The 15,869-nt window shown below is 42.0% G+C and overlaps 1 pseudogene across 1 annotated transcript; it reads left to right on the top strand.

The window, feature by feature from the left end:
* The first annotated feature begins 528 nt into the window (after window positions 1-528).
* LOC306793445 (cytochrome b-c1 complex subunit Rieske, mitochondrial-like) lies at window positions 529-1,671 on the top strand (annotated as a pseudogene). Its single transcript has 2 exons — window positions 529-568; window positions 1,062-1,671. The product of its transcript is annotated as a cytochrome b-c1 complex subunit Rieske, mitochondrial-like (transcript).
* The last annotated feature ends 14,198 nt before the right edge of the window (window positions 1,672-15,869 follow it).

Below are 15,869 nucleotides of genomic sequence, written 5' to 3'. Positions count from 1 at the left end.
GCAGAGTCTTGATGACCTGCAGGCAGAGGAAGACAAAGTCAAAAACACTCTGACCAAGGCCAAGACCAAGCTTGAGCAGCAAGTGGACGATGTAAGTTTACAAATACACTCTGATTTAAGAAGCAAAATTGTTCTTGGTCGTGATGATTACAATGTGAACAAATATTATTTCTTCAGCTTGAGGGTTCTCTGGAGCAAGAGAAGAAGCTGCGTATGGACCTTGAGAGAGCCAAGAGGAAGCTCGAGGGTGATCTGAAGCTGGCCCAGGAATCCATTATGGATCTTGAGAATGAAAAGCAACAGTCTGATGAGAAAATTAAAAAGTAATGTACTCAGCGTTGCTGAGCTGGGAGAGCAGATTGACAACCTCCAGCGTGTTAAGCAGAAGCTTGAGAAGGAAAAGAGTCTTCCTGCCCAGCTTTTTGAACACTTAACAAATGGCATTAATATTAGTATTAGCCTCAGCAAAGCTTGAAGCTGAGTCGGAGAGCGTTTGCTCGTAGGGGTCGAGGTAGAGGGGATGTGGGGATGGAGCGTTGCTCGTCTGCTGAGTCAGAGAGCGTCTGTCGTATGTCATGTGAAGACAGAGTTGAAGAGAAAATGAACAGGTTCGTTGTGCTTCAATACTCTGTGCAGAGGAAATGAGCTGTGTTCTGGGCGTGGCCCTGTTCCTGAAGTAAGTTTATAAAACTCAATTTGTAGATCTAGACCTGATCAGATCTGATGTGCTGTATTGTACTTGGGGGAAGCAATCACGATTGACGAGACAATTTAGAGAAAAGGTCACTCTGGTTTCAGTAATCTATAATGACGAATGCTTAGGGATACAATATATTAATAACTATACATTTAATCCAAAATGTTTATTTTTTAAATGTCATTCAAATCATGATCAATTCATCTAGTCATTATTATATCGACTAGTAATTGGGCTTTAGGAGGACACAGTGTGACAGAGAAGAATTACTTTAAATGTTGTTTTGTAAGACACCAAATATTTTACAATTTGCCCATTAACTGCTCGTGCCTTTTAAAAACTGCATCTTGTGTTTTTTCTTCAGCTCCTGGGGGGATCTGCCTTGCCCACACAGATATCAAGATTCCTGACTTTACAGACTACCGTCGCCCTGAGGTTACGGACCCCAACAAGTCCTCTCAGGAGAGCAGTGAGGCGAGAAGGTCCTTCTCTTACCTCGTCACTGGAGCGACCGCTGTGGTTGGTGTGTATGCCGCCAAGACAGTGGTCACCGAGTTTGTCTCCTCAATGAGCGCATCAGCAGATGTCCTGGCCTTATCCAAGATTGAGATCAAGCTCACTGACATCCCTGAAGGCAAAAACATGACCTTCAAGTGGAGAGGAAAGCCCCTGTTTGTCCGTCACCACACAGAGAAGGAAATCGCAGCAGAGGAGGGTGTGAATCTGGCGGCGCTCTGTGACCCCCTGCATGACAAGGATAGAGTGATTAACCCCCGCTGGATCATCGTCCTCAGTGTGTGCACCCATCTGGGTTGTGTGCCAATCGCCAACGCCGGAGACTTCGGAGGCTACTACTGTCCGTGCCATGGCCCCCATACAATGCTTCAGGAAGGATAAGAAAGGGACCTGCTCCTCTAAACCTGGAGGTTCCCTTCGATGAGTTCACTGAGGAGGACGTAGTCATAGTGGGATAAATACTGGAGCTGTCTCCGTTCTTCCCTCTAATATGTATTTTTTAGATGGCTCCATGTGAGTGTGACATAAAACATGTATTTACTGTTGGACATATTTCCAACTCTGATTGAGCTATTGTCTTTTCCCTCGTAAAAAAGTGAGTTTTTCTTTGATTGTTCTGCATCACTTAGCTTGATGTCTTTTGATTCACTGATATTTTATTTTTTGTTTTAATCTCTATAGATTTCTTTCATTCCACACAACTTTAACATTATGTAACACAATGAATGAGGGCCGGGTGTGATCAGGTCCAACCCCTCTGCTGCCGCACCAATCCTGATATATTGTGTTGGAGCTGTGTGATAAAGTCAAAGGTGGGGCCTGTTTCATGGTTACCTAAAGTTGAGCTGGTAAAAGTGCTCATACACATGAACAAGAGACCTGGGCAGCACAATGATTAGGATAAGATGATGGTATGATCAAGAAAAGCCACCGGTAATCTAAAAAAGTATCGACAAGTTGTGAACATTCAGGAATGTGTCGGCCTGTTAAACAACTGGAAGGAACTAGATTGAGATAAGGATGTTGTTGGTTTATGACTCCAAAGAACGTGTAGATTGCTTTTTCTAAGGGCCTTTTTATGAGTTTTTGTCAGACAAGATGACAATTGTATACCAGTAATGGCAGCAGCAAAGAGTGCAAACTGTCAAGTAAGATAAAGAACTATTGAGTCACATTCCAGTCACTGATGGATTTAATCCTGACGAACAAAGTGTGCTATGTACAACTATGAACCAGTGAAATACACAAACCTTTTTCCTTTTATTGATGAAATCATTTAAATACAATACTGTGCACAGATGCAGGTAAAACCATCGTCTTAAACTTACATTACCATCAAATCAATCATCAATATAATCATCAAAACTATTTCAAACTGTACAGTTGGCGCTCATTCAGTGATTCACTTTTTGTATTGAAATATTGTAACCAGTGTAGTTGAACCGCGGTTAATCATGTGTAACTTCAGAGGTGACTCGTGCTGAAAGCTTTTATCACAAACGGAAACTTTACTTCAACCAGAACAGCTAAAGGGGATTGTTTCCTGTGTGGGTTTTCATGTGTACCTTCAGATCTCTGTTGCGCACAAATCTATTACAGCAGACTGATCAGCTGAAAGGTTTTTCTCCTGTGTGGATTCTCATGTGTCTCTGTAAATGTGGACGCTGGTTAAAAGATTTCTTACAGACTGAGCAGCTGAAAGGTTTTTCTCCTGTGTGGGTTCTCATGTGTACAATTAAATGTGAACGATCGCGAAAAGATTTCTTACAGACTGAGCAGCTGAAAGGTTTTTCTCCTGTGTGGGTTCTCATGTGTACAATTAAATGTGAACGATCGCGAAAAGATTTCTTACAGACTCAGCAGCTGAAAGGTTTTTCCCCTGTGTGGGTTCTCATGTGTTTCTGTAAACTTGAACGATCGCTAAAAGATTTCTTACAGACTGAGCAGTTGAAAGGTTTTTCCCCTGTGTGGGTTCTCATGTGTACAATTAAATGTGAACGATCGCGAAAAGATTTCTTACAGACTGAGCAGCTGAAAGGTTTTTCCCCTGTGTGGGTTCTCATGTGTTTCTGTAAACTTGAACGATCGCTAAAAGATTTCTTACAGACTGAGCAGCTGAAAGGTTTTTCCCCTGTGTGGGTTCTCATGTGTATCTGTAAATGTGAACTCTGGTTAAAAGATTTCTTACAGACTGAGCAGCTGAAAGGTTTTTCCCCTGTGTGGGTTCTCATGTGGCTCTGTAAAGTTGAACCCTGGGTAAAAGATTTCTTACAGACTGAGCAGCTGAAAGGTTTTCCTCCTGTGTGGATTCTCATGTGTATCTTCAGATTTTGACTCTTGCCAAATGTTTTCTCACACTCAGAGCATCTAAAATGTTTTTCACCAGCGCTACATCTTGAATCACTGACACGGACTTTATCAGGTTTCAAATAGTTTAAACCTGACTGAGGTTCTCTGGTCTTCTTCCAATCACCACTGTCATCAGTGTCAGAAGAGTCTCCAGTCTTCTCATCAGGACCTGGTTCTGGATGTCTATCTGGATCCAACTTCCTGTCTGGTTCTGGTCCTCCACAGTCTTCTCCATCAGCTTCTGTTTCCATCTGTTTAGTTTGTCTTTGATGAAGCTGTGAGGACTGAGCTTCCTCTTCTTCACTCTTCACAGGAGTGAATGAGAACTTGACATCAGCCTCCTCCAGACCTTGAAGCTGCTCTCCTTCCTGACTGGTGCAGAGTTCCTCCTGTTCTTCTTTAATGTGTGAGGGCTCTGGGTCCTCCTGTTCCTCTTTAATGTGTGGGGGCTCTGGGTCCTCCTGTTCCTCTTTAATGTGTGGGGGCTCTGGGTCCTCCTGGTCCTCTTTAATGTGTGGGGGCTCTGGGTCCTCCTGGTCCTCTTTTATGTGTGGGGGCTCTGGGTTCTCCTGTTCCTCTTTTATGTGTGGGGGCTCTGGGTCCTCCTGGTCCTCTTTTATGTGTGGGGGCTCTGGGTTCTCCTGTTCCTCTTTAATGTGTGGGGGCTCTGGGTCCTCCTGGTCCTCTTTTATGTGTGGGGGCTCTGGGTCCTCCTGGTCCTCTTTTATGTGTGAGTGCTCTGGGTCCTCCTGGTCCTCTTTTATGTGTGGGGGCTCTGGGTCCTCCTGGTCCTCTTTTATGTGTGGGGGCTCTGGGTCCTCCTGGTCCTCTTTTATGTGTGGGGGCTCTGGGTCCTCCTGGTCCTCTTTTATGTGTGGGGGCTCTGGGTCCTCCTGGTCCTCTTTTATGTGTGGGGGCTCTGGGTCCTCCTGGTCCAGACTGGAGCTCCACTCCTGCTGCTCAGAGGGAATCTCTTCTTTAACCAACAGCAGCTGCTGGACGTCTGCAGGAAAACAGTAAACACACACAGAGGCGTTACAAAGACATTCTAGAATTGAGCAAATTGTCTCCTGTACATACACTTCCAGAGTATCACTAGAACCAGATAATACAATAATGTAATCAACTTATGTGACCATGAACATATGAACCATTTTAAGCTGCCAAATCTATGTGGTGTTATCAAAGAGAACATCATTTTCAAAAGTCTCATTTTCAAAAGTTTTAGTCATATAAAAACAAAGATAGCAAGAGTAGTGAGAACCATCGCCGATACAAAATGTGATTAGTTTTCATTTAATCCTGTTACTGTATGGCTTAATATTAACTTCCACAGTTACTGTAAAGCCATTATAATTGTGGCTTATCTTCTATTTACAATTAATATGCATTCAATCCAGTTAAATTCTTGAAATCATGAAGGTTCAGGCTCCTTAACGCTCTCTCATTACTTCAGGGCCTTTGGGAGCAACTGCACTTGAGATTGTTGGGACCGGAAGTACACTTGCTGTGGTCATTACAGTGAACAGAGTCAGGCAGTGTGATGAGAGGGCACGTGAGCCCTTGTTGCTGTACTTTATCTCATTGGAGCAGAGGCTGCATTTAGCATACCCTGCCTCATCAATACATTTAAAATACGGTGACAGCAGGAAGCTGTACTGCTCTCTTCACGTCTGTTTAGACCTCCACCTTTATCCAGGACCAGCTCCACTCACATCTCAGCCCTGCGTCAAGCTGCGCTACACACACACAACATCCTCTTCCTGAAGCTCTTTGACCTCATCATCTCATCAGTATCTGGGCCAGTGGCGGCCGGCCAATAGAGGGCCACGGGGCCTGGCCCCACCCACCTTGAGCCACAAAAAAATAAAATAAAAAATAATAATATTATTAATTTAAAAAATAATAATAATATTAATAAATTATACAAATTGTCAATATTTGTGTTTTTGAGCCATGTAGTATACCCAGTAATATTTGTAAAATAGGATATCTGCGCAAAATAAATGCTTTTCCCTGCTTGTCCTCTCCGCTAGTGCACCTCTCAGCTGTCCCCGTGCACGTCTCTACTGCGCGTGCACGTGCTGGGGCCAGATCGATTTGGCCCAAGGAAGACGGGTCTAATAAGCAGCTTAGCCAATCACTGATTAAAGAAATAAATGAGTGACTTACAATTCAGCCAATCAGCGCCCTAAAAAAGACTTCCGGGAGGGCCAGATGAGAATGGCCCTCCCGGAAGTCTTTTTCTCCCGGAGTGCCCGTGTCTAGTTCTCATCTCGCGTGTTCTCGCTACCCAGCTGGACGACGGTCACCGGCTTGCGGTAAAGAAACACAACGAGGAGGTGGATAAAAACGGCCCATTTTATCAAAAATAATTGATTGTGTCAAGTTTTGTGGGGCTTTTGAGTTGGCTTTGCGTGGGCATGACGAGACTGACTCCTCGGACAACCCTGGCGTGTTCAACGGACTGGTGGATTTTGTTGCGTCCGTCGACAGTGTGCTGGAGGAGCACCTGGAGACAGCCAGCCGTTTTAAAGGGACGTCGAAGACTGTACAAAATGAGCTGTTGGACTGCATGCTGTCGGTTGTAAGGGATTACATTCTGGAGGAAGTAAAGAACGCTGATTTTAAATCGCCATTCAAGCAGACGAGACGACGGACATTTCCACCCACTCGATGCCAACGGTAACGTACAAGAGCGTTTTAATGCTCTGGCTATGCTCTCCATGGAGAAGGAACTTGTCAGGGACATGCCTGACTTCAATAAGAAGGTCATTGAGAGGTTTGCCACTCAGAAGAGCAAAGTTCCTTTACAAATAACTGTCATAAAAACATGCAGGTTTCCTCACCACACTGATTGGATGTTTCTCCAACAAACAAGGCTCATAGGGGCATCTTAAAATATACTTGTTCTATTAGACTATAGAGTGGTCTCGTGTGACGTCACAGTTTTAGCTGTCGGCCATGTTGGAGTACACACAAAGCCACTGGCATGCACGACTGAGTCGTGTAACCTATCGATCATTGTGAACTTTTGTGCTGTCTTTGGTTGTGGCAGCAGAGCTGATAGAGACAAGAAAACATTCTTTCGTTTGCCAGCGGTCATTACACATCAAGGAAATGACACGAAGGAGCTATCCAAGAAACGTCGCGAGAAACCAGAGACGTGTCGAGCGTGTACAACAGGCGAAACACACAGATGCAGCATCAGCATTGCTTGATACGAGTTTAACGTCGGATCATCCATATGACAGCCCACCAGCAGCAGAGGACGAGGATAAGAATAACCAAGACAACCAGACAGACCTCGGTGGGGCCACGATTGCAGCAATGCAAGCTGAGATGCAGCGCCTACTCTCGGTAAATCAGAATTTGAAAAAGGAACTTTCCGATGAACGATCCATGTTGGATTCAGAATTTTTCGAAAATAATGATGAAAAAGTGAGATATTATATGTGTGTGTGTGGGGGGGGATGAAGTTAGGGGTTAGTTGAAAGGTAATTCCTACACACACGCACACAATGACATGCATGTACAATGTAAACAAACACACGTGTCTGTTTGCACTGAGTAAACATTGAATATTGCTAAATATCGGACCAGATCTGTATATATTTACCCTTCCAATGACGAGATGAGAATTCTCGACGGCCGTTGCTTTGACGTCTCGGACCCATCCACTGACAAACTGATTATAACTGTCGAGCCCTTTGTAGCACTCCAACACGTCTTTTGTGTAAGGACTGGGGGTGTTCACGAGATACGTGTAGATGTTGGCGTAGTTTACCGATGGAAGATAAGTAGGATCGGCACTGAAACGATCTGCACTCATCGTATAGGGATCCAAGTTACCAATAACCTTCAATTTGGCCAGGTAGCGAACCTTTGATGCACTATCCAGTGATTCAAAAGTATGGTATTTTCGCCGCACTTCCTTGTTTACTCGCCGCCATGTAGGATCTGTATGTACTCCAACATGGCGGACAGACCTCGTAACTAAGGAGATCGTGACGTCGGCGAGACCACTCTATATATGATATTTATATTTTATTATTATTCATGATATTTATATTATATATTTATGATTATATGGTATTTATATATCATATTATACTGATTATTATTATTATTATCGGATATATATATATATATACTGAATTGTATGAATAAGATGTCCTTATTATGTCAGTGTTGGAATAAATGATAACAATGTAACTGCAAAGTACTAATGCGTTTTTGACACCTTTTTTTTTTTGCATTGAATTATACTATTTGCTGAAATTGATTAGATGACCCAACCCCAAAAAAAATCCACCAACCGCCACTGATCTGGGCCTCATGTTTCATGTTATTATCACCACGAAATCGCCTCATTCTACTTTGAGTTAAAAAAAAAAAACTGAAGCCAGAACCGCCGGTGTTCCAGTTTAACGTTCATGAGTGACTGCGTGGACTGAACCGGAACACGGAGGGGGCTTCATGTTTCATCACGTTACGTTTTTTCCTCCTAAATCTTGATAATGATGAGCGTTATCCGTTGACAAAGTTCCGCATGCAGTGGACGTTAACTTAACCCAACACGTCTGAACGGTAACGGAACTTAAACTTTAACGGAGGGAAATGAAGACGGTGTAGACATCTTAACGCTGATTGGCCACGACTCGACACGTCGCATCAAATATGTTTTATTGCGAAGATCACGACATCACATTTTCTCCTTGTCTCACTCCAATCTGAGAAACGCTGGCTGGCCATTTGACCCCCCCAAAAAGAAAGCCTCTACGGATCTACACTCACGTGGATGATATATTTTGATTCAAAACTGCTTATTTCGCCGAAAAGCGACACGTTTGCCGGTATGGAGTGGTCTCACCGACGTCACGATCTCCTTAGTTACGAGGTCGGTCGGCCATGTTGGAGTACATACAGAACCTACATGGCGGCGAGTAAACAAGGAAGTGCGGCGAAAATACCATACTTTGAATCACTGGATAGTGCATCAAAGGTTCGCTACCTGGCCAAATTGAAGGTTATTGGTAACTTGGATCCCTATACGATGAGTGCAGATGGTTTCAGTGCCGATCCTACTTATCTTCCATCGGTAAACTATGCCAACATCTACACGTATCTCGTGAACACCCCCAGTCCTTACACAGAAGACGAGTTGGCGTGCTACAAAGGGCTCGACGCTTATAATCAGTTTGTCAGTGGGTGGGTCCGACACGTCAAAGCAACGGTCGTCGAGAATTCTCATCTCGTCATTGGAAGAGTAAATATATACAGATCTGGTCAGATATTTAGCAATATTCAATGTTTACTCAGCGCAAACAGACACGTGTGTTTGTTTACATTGTACATACACGTCATTGTGTGCGTGTGTGTAGTAATTCACTTTAAACTAACTCCTAACTTCATCCATCGGTGTGTGTATATATATATGATCTGACGTTAAACTCATATCACGCAATGCTGAGGCTGCATCTATGTGTTTCGCCTGTTGTACACGCTCGACACGTCTCTGGCACCGACTGCTGTCACGGGCCGATGAAGCTTCGGTAACCTTCTCATGTCCAAGTTTAATTTATATTTCCTTTATTAAATACTGTTCACAAACGAATTAGTAAATAAAATCACTGACCACTTATAAAGTGATCCGCACATACTCTAGTGTACGCCAAATTCCATTCCTTTATATCTCGAGAGATGCGTGACAGCCATTTCTCGCGACGTCGCTTGGATAGCTCCTTCGTGTAATTTCCTTGATGTGTAATGACCGCTGGCAAACGAAAGAATGATTTCTTGTCTCTATCAGCTCTGCTGCCACAACCAAAGACAGCACAAAAGTTCACCACCGATAGGTTATGCGACTCAGCCGTGCCTGCTAGTGGCTTTGTGTGTACTCCAACATGGCCGACAGCTAAACTGTGACGTCACACGAGACCACTCCATTAAATCAGGAGAAGAAGAAAACTACGAATTGCAACCGTGTCTCACTCCAAACTACATTAAAAGTTATCAGCCGGAGGATGAACAGTGTTTCAGAGAATAAATAAAGTGAACCCACGTGCTCTTTGTATCCGGACTTCGGGGTTGAAAACAGCGTCCAGAAGTTCCCGTTGTCGCTTATTCTCCTCTTTTGAACGAGAACGTTCCTCCTCGTACTCTGCTATCGTTCTTTCAAACAGACCAAATATCTCTTCAGCAGCCGCAGTTAGTCGCTGGTTGACTAAACATCTCAGCATTTCTAGTTTAGACATTTTCGCTCAACCACAGAACGTTTTCCTCCGGACGAACTCTGTTTGTTTCCAGGTAGCATGCTAAGCTAACTTCAATAGCTTTATGCTACCAGGAGATGAGTCTTCTTCTTCTTCTTCTTCTTTCACTTTAATGGCGGACTACAAACCAACGTTTAAGGCGCCACCTACTGGACCGGAGTGTGTAACATCGTGACTTTATGACAGTTATCATTTAAACACAATAATAATGTTATTTATAAATAAAAGAAAATAATAAAAAAATAAACTTCATATAGAAGTTATATTCTGGATATTAAACCCGTTCCATTCATATTTAAAATAAAGCCCTTTTAAGCTGAACTTGTTTGTCCCCTGTCTCTAACAGTCCTTTGATGCTCCACTCCCTTCCTGTTTCTACTACTCTGTTCTTCAGTCTTTCTCTTTCCACACTGAACTTCCTCCACTCTATCAGCACATGTTCTACACTTTCTTTACAGTTGCATATCTCAACATTTATCCCACTCTGTCTTTTTCATGATGTGTATAACGTGTCATTGAGTCCTGTATGTCCGAACCTTAATCTGAAAGTAACATCTTCTTTTCTACTTTTACTTCCATCACTTCTCACTCTGACTGACGTCTGAATTTTGTTGTAATTTCTACCCTTATTGTAATTGTTCCAAATTTCCTGCCAAGATGTAATAATTCCGTGCTGTATTACTGATTTTGCTTCTGACCTCCCAAAACAAATTTTTTAAATATCATTTTTGTTTGACGCTCTTTTCTCAAGTTTATCTGCAACCTCATTTCCCTCTATTCCAACATGAGCCGGTACATAACAGAGATGTACATCTATTCCTAAATGTTGTGAGTTCAGTAATGATGTATAAACTTCAGTTAAAAGATCCACTCGTACTGTTTGACCGGATTGTATACTTTGTATTGCAGCTGCAGAATGTGAACACATAACTACTTTCATTGGTTTGACCTCCTCCACTCACTGAAGACTGATGATCACTGCTGTCAGTTCGGCTGTGTACACTGATAAACAGTTTGAAGTGCTTTTAACAATTCCTTTGTTGAATTCTGGAATGTATATGCCCACTCCTACATGATTATTATCTGAGTGTTCAGATCCATCTGTAATAATATTTATAGAATTAGAATAGCTTTTATTCAGTAAATCTTGAACCAAGTATCCGATGTTTACATTCCTCTCAGTCCATTCTCTTCTCTTTTCTAATATCTCTAGATTTACCTTGGGTTGTGGAAATATCCATGGATCAATGTTGCTACTAATATGCTGGACTATGTTGTATGGTATCTAATTTGAACTGTTTCACTTTCCTGTTAACATCCCATCCAAAGCTTTTACCAGAGAATGTTGGGTACTCCCAACCATTGTACAGGACAGTCGATGCTGTATTTCCGTTACGTCCACCCTGAATACAAATCCAGTGTGATAATGCTAATTTAGTTCTCCTCACATGTAATGGCAGTTCCCTGGATTTCACCAGCAATGCATTAATGGGTGTGGTTTTGACTCGGGAGATGAGTCAGAGGAGAACCATCCAGAAAAAAAGGTGAACAGATAAAAGTCCATTCAGACAGGTTCTACGAGGAACATCCGGTTCCGCTGCAACATGGTGGGTAACCAAATAAAAGCCCTTCAACTCATGAAATAGTATATCATTACTCCTATCTTCAGTTACCTTCCATATGTAACAGTCATGGAACGAGACGACTCAAGTGATTGTTTTCCAGCATTTATTTATTGAAGACAAAATATCACCAATGAATTGCCTTCTGACCGTTTTCTGCCCCTCTGCTCCCTCAGCAACGTGTGATTTAATTCATTTTCTTCAAATACACACTGACCAATCAGAGCTCGGTACGTGGACCATTAATGAATATTACATAATCACACAGCTTAAACTGACAAATGCAAAAAAAAGACAGCTGGCAATAACTCTCAGCCTGTGTGAATTAGTAAATTAACAGATTCATGACATCACTGCTTCATTTAGAGCAGGATAGATCTGACTATATACATGTGTGCATTATGGTAAATTAATGTGTTGCAGATGTGTTCTTATGGTGTGCATGACAATATTTTAGGCTTATTCTTTCAGCTGTAGCCTCAGTGGTGCGAAACAGACTTGGGAGTAAATAGAAAAGAAATGTGTAAATATTCTCTCATCACACATTCACTGACGTGTGTCGGCTTCTTGAGTCGTGTCTTACAGTCTCCGGCTACTTTAATGTTTGGTGTGGGTGATTTTAAGTTATGGAAGGAAACTTACTTACTGCTTAGAATTATATTTGTATATATTTTTATTTATTTGCCCAAAAGTCCGTTTCACATCGCTGGGGTCTCAGCTGAAAGAATAAGAATACATCAAAGTAAAACATTGACACTCGTGTTATTATACTCAGATCTATCGTGTTGTAGATGAAGCAGTGATATTATAAATCGGTTAATTTACAGAATGACACAGTTAGTGATTTCTTGGCAGCTGTCCTTCCTGCATTTGTCAGTTTAAACTGCGTTACTTTCAGCCTGAATTATGTTCATGTTCTTGATGTTTGTCTCAAAGTGCACCAGACTGATGCATCGTTCCTCCCTCATGTGATGTTTCATGTGTTGTGTCAAATGTATTTTTTACATTTTGAAAAAACCGTTATCACAAACAGAACCACTATGTCTCTTATATGATTAACAGTGCCATTGATGAATAAATAATTCCTACATCTGATGAGTGTACTTACAATAATAAATTAATCCAGGTATACAGCTGTTTTCACAATAACCATGTAACCAAGACTGTGATGGCGTCTGTGCAAATTTACAATATGTGATTTCACATTTGATAAAGAGTCTCTTCAGCGTCATAAAAACAGTTCACATTCTTTTCAAAAGACTCCATCCTTCTGAGCATGTGCGCCCCTGAGTCAGGGTATCCCAGTTCTTCCACAGACACTAATCCACGTAGTGCATCTGCGCCTAGAGCTCCTTGGAGATGTACCCGAGAAGGGTCGCCGTCAGCTGCTGCTTCAGGGTGGCGTTGCCCATCACTAGAGCAGTTCAATCAGGAGAGACAAGTAAATGATTAGTGAACATTTATTGTGACAGATGAAGCGTTCATGAGTTACACGGAAATTGTTTGCCGCTTGAACTCGAGAGGAGATTTGTGATCGCGTTGTGATTGCCCTGAGCGGCAACAATATATCTAAATCCCCCCGAGGAGTCCAGACACTGGTGGTGGTGGCTGGAGGTTCTGCTGGAGTTGGCTGATGGAGTACTGCATCTGCGAAGATGGATGGTGCTGGGGAGGAGGAGGGTCGCATGAAACAGCAGCAGGAAGGCGGGGATAGGGCACATTTAAGAGGAGACAGCGGCAAGCTGATAGGCTAACGAAGAGGGTGTGACTCTGCGCTATTAGCCGGGAACGACCAGCTGTTGAACAGCTGATAGAGTCTATGACGCCTCTGACGATGCTTCAGCATCTGGGGCTCTTGACAAAGCAGTAGAAAAGTACTCTCTAGTCATAAACAGACTAGGGCAAGAGTTTGAGAACAGGTTTTGTGACTTTGATCAACTTGAGCCATGTGTGTCATTTGTTTCATATCCTTTCATGCAAGTGGACATGACATGCATTGCTGAGCAACTAAGTGCGACGTTCAACTTTGATGCTGGACAGGTGGAGATTGAAATCGTAACATTGCAAAATGACCTCCACCTCAAAGCCCATCAGTCTGCACCAAACTTTTGGTGCCTTGTGGACACAGACAAATACAAAGGTGTATGCACAGCAGCTATGAAAGTTGCCTGCCTTTTTGGTTCAACCTATCTCTGTGAATCAGCCTTTTCTGACATGAACTTCATCAAGAACAAACACAGACCACGCCTTACTGATGCACATCTACAAGACTCACTCAGAGTTGCAGTGTCAAATTATACACCAGATTACAGTGCGTTGGTAAACGGTATGCAGTGCCAGGCTTCCCACTAACATTTACAGACAAAGAAACAGATAACATCATGTCTTCATTGAAAACACCATGACAACATTAAATTCAAATATTGTACAAAAATGTGAAAAATAATATGTTCAAAAAGTGTGTTCAAAGATTTAGATTAGTTAAAAATGCTACAGATTTGGTGATTACTACTAATGTGATATGATTCATTTAAAAAAGTGAAAGAGCTGATTTTTTTCATCTTACATAACTGATCATTTGTATAAACATGGGACAGAGTTCACGATTTGTTCAAAAATGTTAGTCCTCTGACTTTCAAATGTTGAAAGAGATTAACAAATAAATGTTGCATGTTTAAATATATCTGTTTCCTACCATCATTGTTGTGTAAATAATTGTTAATTATTGTGAGGAATAATTAACATAAACGTGATCAGACAGTCTCTTCACATGTATTATTATTATTAAAAGGTGATCTGTGCAATTTTGTTATTCAGGAAGTTTGTATCAAACAAGTAGCCCTTCGTACTGCTCAGTAGGTTGGTGACCCCTGGTTTAGACCGTGTGCTGGGATCAGGGGCGGACTGGGGGAAAAAAGTGGCCCGGGAGTTTACTGTCAGACCGGCCCACTCAATGCATCGCACGTATCGATGTCAGTGGCCTACTTGGAAAAATACCCATACACTTAACATTATTTTCGATGATTACAAAGAAATTACATCATATATGTTTTTTTTTATAACATTTGGATCCACCAATTTGCCTGGATGGACACATTGAATAAAATAATACTCCAAGGTAGTAGTTTGCTCGATGCATATGCTGAACTTTGGGCTAGTATCAGATGGTTATACGTATAACTACAGAGCCTTAAGGAATGAATGTCAGCAGAGAAAGACCACACAATAAAGAAACTGGAATCAGAGGGTAGAATTAGTTTGAACTATATTGAAATGAACAGAACATACGATGGGGTGTGAACATCAGTGGTATCAGTAGTGTTGCATGCTGGGTGTGTGATTGTGTGTGTGTAGGGGTGTTGAAGGTGCATAACAAAACAATAAGTTAAGTAACAGAACCTAAACTAACTCTGCCAGCCCAGGTGCATTATAGTCACATAGTAATAAAAAACAATATCAGTATACTCATGTGTTATTATTACCTCACTACACGAGTAGTTTTTGCAGCAGCTCACTCTTTTCTGCAACACCATCTATGATTTTCTCACTGTCCAGCATCTGCAAAACATCTGTCTGAGTATCCATCAACATAAAAGCCTCCAGGTGCTGTTGAGAGCTGGTTAACTTAAACATTATTTGACATAAATTATTAGAAATGATAAGATTGCCCTCTTTACAACTACCACCATGGATAGCTTGCTCATCGATTGTAAGCAAGTAACTACGGCTAACATGTTAAATTAGATAATCTCGATGATGCGAACAGCGCCAGCTTGCTTATTTGACCAGATCATAACGGTCTCAATTTTGGACATTTATCATTTATCTAGCTAACGTTAGCTAGGCTAGCTTGTAGCCGAACACTACCTCATCTGTGAAAAGCAAGCTAACATTGGCCAAGTCAATGCCACAACTTACCATCATAACACTGTCACCAGTCGGTGGTTTCCCAAATAAGTCAGAGATTTTTAAATATTTTGATGCACCTTCCTCCAGATATCTCTTCTTTTTCTCCCTGAGCTTTTCAGCTCCACCTTTAAAGGATTTACGTTTTGGTACCGGTGCCATGCTGCTAGCTCGCACTCAAAACGGCTTGTCTCTGAGCGAGTGACGCAAGCTGCAGATACATGAATCCGTGACGGGACGCTACGTCAATAACTGACAACGCATGGTCAAATCAACGTAATTAACACAAGGACAGACACAAAGTCATAAGAACCAGTCACATATATTCATATGACAACAAAGCACATCAATCCAGCAGACCTGCAGCGGATCCACGCATTCCACCAGACAAGAGCACGAGCCATCAAATATTATTCATAAAAACGTTACTGCAGATGTAAAAAAACAAACGCAGTTTGTCACTTACCAAATTCTTTGTTGACAAAGAATTTAATCCCAGTACAT

The sequence above is a fragment of the Melanostigma gelatinosum genome (genome assembly GCF_949748355.1).
Source record: "Melanostigma gelatinosum genome assembly, chromosome: 1".
NCBI lineage: Eukaryota > Metazoa > Chordata > Actinopteri > Perciformes > Zoarcidae > Melanostigma > Melanostigma gelatinosum.
Note: the sequence above shows the minus strand (reverse complement) of the source record. Positions and strands in the feature narration are given on the sequence as shown.